Below are 8529 nucleotides of genomic sequence, written 5' to 3' on the forward strand. Positions count from 1 at the left end.
CATGATTTTGGGGGTGACATCCTAAAAGGGTCTATGGTCATGGTTTTTTGAAAGGGTGACCTAAAAGGGTCTGTAGTCATAGTTTTGAGAGATGACCTAAAGGTGTCTATGATCACGGTTTTGGGGAGTGACCTAAAAGGGTCTATGGTCACGATTTTTTGAAAGGGTGACCTAAAAGGGTCTATGGTCATGGTTTTAAGGGGTGATCTAAAATGGTCTATGATAACAATTTTGAGAGTTAATCTAAAAGGATCTATAGTCACAGTTTTAATCATTTGAATTTAAATTAATTAAAATTTTTATATATTTTTATAATTTTAAATATTTTATATATTTAAAATTTAAATATTTTAATAATAAAAATTTTATGTGATTTACTTTAAAATATTAAAATTTTAAATTAAAAATGATTTAAAACTTAATAATTATTAAGTTTTGTGCTTTTTAAGAAAAAAAAACAAACAAACGTTAAAACCCTAAAACTAAAGAAGCTAAGGAAACCAACGCAACCACACCCACACTCATCCAGCACCACGATCCTCTCCTCTCTGAAACTACACAGCATTAACGAACTAAACCTAGTCCCCAACCACCCAGCACTGTAGCCCACCCCCGCAGTCATCGCAGTCTCTGCCGCAACTGCAGCCACGCAGTCCCCGCATCCGTCCCCGCAACCGCTGCACCTCCCTATAACCCCACAGCCATGCAGCGCCGCAGCAGCACAGCCACCGCAAGCCCCACACCTACACATCCTCCACCACCACCACAGGAAGATCCGTCACCGTTGTTGGAAGCTGTGTCGCTGTGATTGGAAGCTCCGTCATAGTTAATTTCAGTTTGAGATGGTGATGCGGTGTTGCGAGACACTCAAAGTTCAAAGCACATGCAGGATGGCTTAGACATTCATGTAATTTAACTCTCTCTCTGTCACGCTCATATTTGAGTTTGGTTACTTGTATTCTGTTGTTTTGCTTAATTAATTTTCCTTCTTTAATTTTTTTAAATCATGTATAAAAAATTCTTATTCACAGGTCTATTTCATGAGTCTTTACCTCGACAAATTTTGCCCTTTTTGGTTTCTAAATTCTAATCTCTCCCTTCTTGAACAAAAGAAACTTTTTGAATTGAAAATGCCTTGAACCAACAATCTGATCTATCTTAAATAGAAAATATGATTCTGATTGGTATAAAATAGACAATAAATATCAAATAAATCAGTAGTGCTTTCATAAAGTATGAATTTTTTAGAAAAAAATAAAAAACGAGATGGTGGAAAGAGAAATAAAAAAAGAACAGAGTAAGAAGAAAATAAATGGACAAGATGGTATGGAAATCATGTACCTGGTCAGAAGCATTGGTGCAGTTCCTCTGGCTTTTCTTGCTTTGGGTCAATTGTTTGTATCTTCATAGTTAACTAAAATTTTACTAGCTAGCAACTTAGACTTCATTTTTTTAGTCCCTGATCTTAAATTTAAATTATCAGTAAGTGTTGGAAAAAAATATAAATAAAAAATTGTCTCTACTGTTGAACAAGATAGCTAGCTTCGATTTCAAAAATTAGGAAAGATAATAAAGATGATGAAGTTTAGTAGAAGAGGTGATAATAAAAAGAAGAAAATAATATTTGATTTAATTAGTAGGTAGTATTTACATTAAGGAGTTGAATGAGTTAATAAGAAGTAGTAGCTAGTGATGGTAGGAGAGTTGAAGACGGTAAGAGTAGAGGGTACAAAAGTACTGTCGCTTGATGTTGAAGAACATGGGCAAGAAGCTAAAGCAGTGGTGTTGTTTGTATGTATTAAGGCTGCATTAGTTTAGCTTGAATTTTTAATATAGCTGGTAAAAATAATATTTTATTTTAATCGAATTAAAACTGTTAAAACTATTTTTGCTTATTCAAGTTTCTATTATCATATGTGTGTATTTGTTGTTAAAACTGTTAATCTTCTTCTCAATTCTCATCCACCACCACTGAAATAGATTTACACTCACATTTGCCATACCCAGAAAGTATTCGCTGTTTTTGATATAAAAAGTTTACTTTTTTGAGAACTGGGTAGATTTGGGTTCTTTGTTTTGTGTGTTACCCATAGTCAAAGATCTGAGCTTTTTGGGTTTGGTCTCTTTGTGTAAAAAGGGTGACTCATGTTAAGGAATTTCAGAGATCTGGAATTTGTGGTTTTGACCTTGTGAATCTGAGTCCGTACAAATAGGTAAGAGTTAGAAAGATTATGTTCGAATGCTTGTATTACTTAGAATGCTTATGCTTATGTAATAATATCTACTAACACAAGTTGGTCTATGATGTAAGTGCTGAATATTCTGTTTCCTTTTTTAGCCTAATTGTGTTATTATAAGGCATTATGATGCTTGCTCACATTGCTTTTTAGTTAAATGGTATCCATCAATTAAGATTCCAGGGTCTGATATATGCATGATGTTACCTATTAATTAACGAAAAATTGAATGTTGATGCGATTTGTTTAATATTTTTTTTTTATCCAAATTTTGTTTGTTTGTTTTGTTACATATATTGTAGGCATCAAGGCTTTTTCTAAGAAATGGGTTCTGATCTGAAAGTTAAAATGTCCAAGAAAACTCCTATTTTTGTTGTTATTAGTTTAATTAGTTTTAATTTAGGTCTTTTGTAAAATTGTAGCAGTGTAGCACTAATGCTGTCCGTTCCTTTCTTCTAATCAATTTTTATGTATAACTGAAATTGCTCTAAGTTATTCTTAGTAATTTATGAGTGTCAAAATAGGTAAAAGTTAATGTTGCATTCTTTTAGAATTAAATTGAATAATTAATATATAGTTGAACACAAAGTTATCATCATCGAATTATTATATTTTATTGAAATAATATTAAACAACAAGGACTGCTATATGGAATTTTGTTGTGTTAGTGTTAATTATTTGAAGTACAACTAAGAAGAGAAGAAAAATTAAAGTCTTCATACAGACTTTCTTTTTTATTTTTCTGTTGGGATAATTTAATTACTTTCATGCAATTAGGTTCTAAGTTCTTGTATCTTGATGGAGATAACTATGTAGGGAATACTTTTTTCTTTTATCTTTTTCTTTTCGTTTCTTTTAGGATTAGTATTTGTTAATTGATTATTTTGTTTTCCTACTATCGAATGTTCTTTACCTTCTCTTGAAATTTGTTTTGGCTTTGTTTTGTGTACAGGATAATTTTTTCGTACTGGTAAAGACAACAGGAGTTGACTAGTTGCTGCGGCACCGTTTATAACAACTTCGAATGTTCTTTACTTTTTGATAAGAGACTTTATCCAATATTACATGTAATGGATAAATTACACCTTATTTTGATTAGTGTTATAATGGATATCGAGTTTTTAATGAAACTTTTATGATTTAGATTTATTGAATTTCTCATTCTTAGATTTATTTTGTGATTATCATTATTTTGGGATGTGATTATGCTTTTAAAAAAATTAAATCTCATAAAATAAAATAGGCTATGATCACCATTTAAAAATAGGGTGACCATAGATAAGCTGTGGCCATTGTGAAAACCGTGACCATAGATAAGGTTATGGTCACGGCAAAAAAACGTGACCATAGAAAAGGCTATGGTCACGGTTTTAAGGATGGGTGACCATAGATAAGCTATGGCCATGGTAAAAACCGTGATCATAGATAAGCTATGGTCACGGTTTTAAGGTGGGGTGACCATAGAGGCTATGGTCATGGTTTAAGGAGGGGTGACTATAGGGGCAATGGTCACGGTTTTAGGTGGGGTGACCATAGAGGCTATGGTCACGACCAAAACTGTGACCATTGATAAGGCTATGGTCACGGTTTTAGAGAGGGGTGACCATAGAGGCTATGGTCACGGTTTTAGGAAGGGGTGACCATAGAGGCTATGGTCATGGTTTTAAACAGGGTGACCATAGATAAGGCTATGGTCACGGTTTTTACGCGTGACCATAGATTAACCTATGGTCATGGTGAAAAAACATGGCCTAAAGTGTCAGATTTTGAAAATTGAAACCGTGACCATAGGTCCAAAATCGTGACCATAGATCTATGGTCACCCTTTTTACTAGCTATTACCGTGACCATAGACCTTTTTTGTAGTAAAATTAAAGTAAAACAACTAAGTAAAAATAAAATAAACATGAAGTGATAACATATTAGTATATTACCTTTATAAGAAGGATTTATATTTTATTGAAATCTGATTCTCTTTTTATCATTCTACAATAAATATTTAATTTGTTATTTTTTATCAATAAATTTTAAGAATATTTAGTGTCAATAATCATAATTCTAAGTAAATAATAATAGCATAAAAATAATTCCTATTATATGTAAAAGAGTAATACTCTAAATAGGTCCCAAAAAATTTATCGTCGGACAGATTTGTCCCCCACAAAAATTAACTAAGATTTTGACCTTGAGGTTTTTAGATATACACTAGATATATCTCCAAGATAGTTTGACCCGGTCAAGACTAACGGTGACGTCCTACATGGAGGTTAACGTGATGACGTGTCAGGTAAACTGCGACGTGTCACCTCCAGGATAATTTAGTCCCCATCCACGCTGGATAAAACGACGTCGTATTGGAACCAGGGGTGAAACGACGTCGTTTTGTAGAGAACAAATTCGTCCCCAATTGGGTAGAGCAACTAAATGGTGCCATTTTAATGTGGGGGAGACCAATTTGATGCATAAGTCTTCTCATATTCAATGATGTGGTGAAATTACTCCATACCTCGTTAGCTCTGCTAGGTTTTACAAAGAAGCCCTTCCAATTCTTCAGCAACGCTGTTCATAGTCTTTGCTCTAGTTGATCGTGACAGTGGTTGTAACGGAGCTCGTGACGGCAGTTGGTTCCATACCTCGTTGATCAAGGTTAGTCGAAAGTATTTTTGAATTTCTGATTTTGTGTACATGCATTGTTATGGATAGTTCTAGTGATCGGTGATAGTGGATAAAATAGAGAATGTATTGTAGCTCTTTATTTAGTTGGAATCCCTTTCTATATTCCTTTCGTGAATAAACAAATAAGAGGTGGTACTGATGTTGACATCTGGATTGTTTGTTGGCATTTAGATGTCCGAAGATGTGGTCCCTGTGTTTTATTATGGTGGAAGCTTTGTTTGAGATAACAAGAGTGACTTGGTCTACATTAATAGAAACATGAAAAGGTTCCCCCCAATGGACGTCGACCTCATTTGCTTCTTTGACTTGAAGAAACTTTTTCTAGAGTTGGGATACCATGACTACAAAGCTATGTACTGGTATGATCCCACCTCTGCAACCCTAGAAGATGGTCTACACCCTATTCATGGAGATAAAGAAATCAGAAGCCTGCAGAAGAATAAGATACAGAATGAAAATACAGATGAATTTTATATTTATTTTGACCATCCGATATTGGAAGGGGTGGAAGAGATATTATCTGATAATGATGAGGCTATTGAGGAGGTAGCTGTTAAGGATGCTAGGTTGGATAATGATGCAGACATTGAGAGTAGTTCAAGTGATGATGATGTGTATGAATCTACTGAAGATGAGCCATATAAGCCCCCACCTCCAGGCTATGGTGTTTCTGATTCAAGTGAGAGTGAGGAGCTTGATAGAAAAAAGAGTGGACAAAAAGGGATGAAGAAAACAACAGTGAAAACTACAATAGTGAGAGAGAATGTTAGCAGAGATGCTAAGGCTAAGAGTCAAGGTAAAATGGCAGGGGATAAGAAAGAAAGGTGTGCTGTGGGTGGTGAAAGTGGGCCTGATATGAGGAAGAAGAGTGATGCTGGGCCAAGTGCCGTTTGGCCTGGTAGGGATGAATCAAGATCAAATGACAATTATGGGCCCAATGATGGTAATGGGAATGCTCCTAAAAAGCCTGCAACATTTGACGAGGAGATTGGAGTGGAGGCAAGGGATGAATCAGATATAGATTTTGAGTATGAGTCAGAGGCCTTCTTGACTCCTCCAAACTCAAGTGATGAAGGGAGGGACAGATTTGATTGGTCTCAGTATGATCCGAATGTAGAATTTGGGGAAGTTCAGCTTAAGATGGAGTTTGAGACTTTGGAACAGTTTAAGAAGGCCCTTAAGGACTATACCATAGCTGAAGGCAGAAAAAAATTTTATATAAAGAATGATAAGAGAAGGATGAGAGCAACATGTGTTCAAGGAGGATTCATGGCTAGAAAGGAGATACAAAAGGAGAAGGCTAAAGCAAGACTGAGAGCTAAGAGAGAAGCTAAAGCAAAGGAGGATGCATCAAATGTAGGTGAAGCTGATAATACTTCTGAGGTTAATTGAAATAGTAGTGTGATGCAAACTGATACAAATGTTGCTGAAGATGAGAATCCAGCTCATGAGGAGACTGATGTTGTGGTCACTGATGAAAATCAGGGTGAAGATAACCAAAATGGTAGAAAGACAAGAACCGAGGCAATGGATGAGCATCATGAAAAAAATGACTGTCCATGAATTATCTACTGTGCCAAGAACTCAAGGTCTGGGGGCTACCAGATCAAGACATTCAATCCCATGCATACTTGTGGGAGAGAGTTCGGAAGCAACATGGCAGATTAAAGTTGGGTTGCAGATAAGTTGTCTAAAAGACTCCTAAGTCAGCCTAGAATAACCCATGCAGAGGCTTGGTATCATATCAAGATTGATTATAACGTGATAATTAGTGACAAGATATTGTATCGGGGTCTGAAGATAGCAAGAGAGAGGTATATTGGTAATAAGAAGTCTTAATACGGAAAGGTGAGAGACTACTTGCAAGAACTACACAGAAACAATCCTAGTTCAACTGCCCTTTTAGTAGTGGAGCCCATTCCCCAGTCACCTCCACTGTTTGATCAATTGTATGTGTGTTTAGATGCTTGTAAGTAGGGGTTTAGGGTTGGCTGTCGACCGTTGATAGGGTTAGATGGCTGCTTTCTAAAGGGGTATTACAGAGGACAGCTACTATCAGCCATTGCACAAGATGACAACAATCACTTTTATGTGATTGCATATGCAATGGTAGCTAGTGATACTAAAAAAAGCTAAAAATGATTTCTAGAATTGTTATAAAATGACTTGGGCTCTGCTGCCATTGAGGGGTGGAACTTCATCAGTGATCAGCAAAAGGTATCGATTACTTTCTTCAACTTTTTTAATGACTTTTTAATGTAATTAACTTTGATTACTTTTTGTTTTAGCCATACACTAGAATTGGACAAAACTTTGATTAACTTTGGTCTGATGCCGGCTCTGAAAGAGGTTATGCCAAACGTGCATCACAGAAACTGTGTTAGGCATATATGGAAAAATTTCACTAACAAGTATAAGAGCAAGCAGTTGAAGAATGTTGTATGGGCATGTGCTAAGAGCAGTACGATAGCAGAGTTCAGGGAGCACATAAATAGACTGAAGAAGGTCAATGAGGACGCATGGGCTTACCTAGCCAAATTTGATCCGGATGTTGGACGAAGTCACATTTTAGCCACTGACCAAAGCTTGATAACATCACCAACAACATGACAGAGGTGTGAAATGCTAAGATAGTCCACTACAGAGGAAAACCCATTCTGATAATGCTAGAAGAATTGAGATGCTATATCACGAAGAGGATGGCCCAGCATAAGAGAGTCTTGAGCACTTATACAGGCACGGTGGCACCAGTGCAACAAAAGAAGGTGGAGGACATCATGAAGGAATTCAAATACTGGGTTGCTCAATGGACTGGTGATGATGCCAAGCACATTTTTTAAGTTCAGTATCATATGAAGAAAGTGGGAGTGCATTTAGGGAACAACACATGTACTTGTAACATGTGGCAACTTACAGGTACAACGTCCTTGCTTAAATTTTAATCTGGTATTGTGTAAAATTTGCTCAATAGCTGAATGATAATTTATATATTGTCTCTTGTGTGCATATAAACCTGATAAATTGATTTGTATATGTTCATGATATATGTTCTTTATAATTTGGTTACAATGCAAATTTGACTGGTGTGTTAGGCATTCCTGGTGTGCATGCAATGGCTGGAACAGCAAGATGAGAAGATAGACCATAGGGGTATGTCTATCAATGGCTGACGATGGATGTATTTAGGGCCACCTATGCTCATTCCATAAGCCATGTCAACAGCAAGAAGTATTGGGAGAAAATTGGACAAGTTAGCTCCATACCCCCAAGATTAAGCGTCCAATTGGACGGCCTGTGGAATGAAGGAGACATGACGCAGTGGAAGATGGACCTGATGGAACAAAGGCTAAGAAGACATTCAGGGTCACATGTGCCAAGTGTGAAAATATTGGACACAATTCCAAAACATGCAAGGGAGCACCGAAGCAAGGATCATCTTCAAAGGGCAAAGGAAAGGAAAAGTAGTCTCAGACACCACATGAGATGCCTGTTTCTCAATCGGCTCCCTCATCTCAGGTAAGGTGGAATTGCTATAGTGTATTCTGCTCTTTATTCATGTGCAACTTATTTGTAACTAGACATTTCAATCTCTTCAAGGGGACCTATCTGCATCATA

General features: G+C 36.3%; 1 pseudogene; it reads left to right on the forward strand.

Annotated features, from left to right (window-relative positions):
• The first annotated feature begins 5084 nt into the window (after positions 1-5084).
• LOC148546681 (uncharacterized) lies at positions 5085-7049 on the forward strand (annotated as a pseudogene).
• Positions 7050-8529: the final 1480 nt, after the last annotated feature.

Source organism: Arachis ipaensis, chromosome B9, assembly GCF_059453495.1.
Source record: "Arachis ipaensis isolate K30076 ecotype BB chromosome B9, ASM5945349v1, whole genome shotgun sequence".
In the NCBI taxonomy this organism is placed as follows: Eukaryota; Viridiplantae; Streptophyta; class Magnoliopsida; order Fabales; family Fabaceae; genus Arachis; species Arachis ipaensis.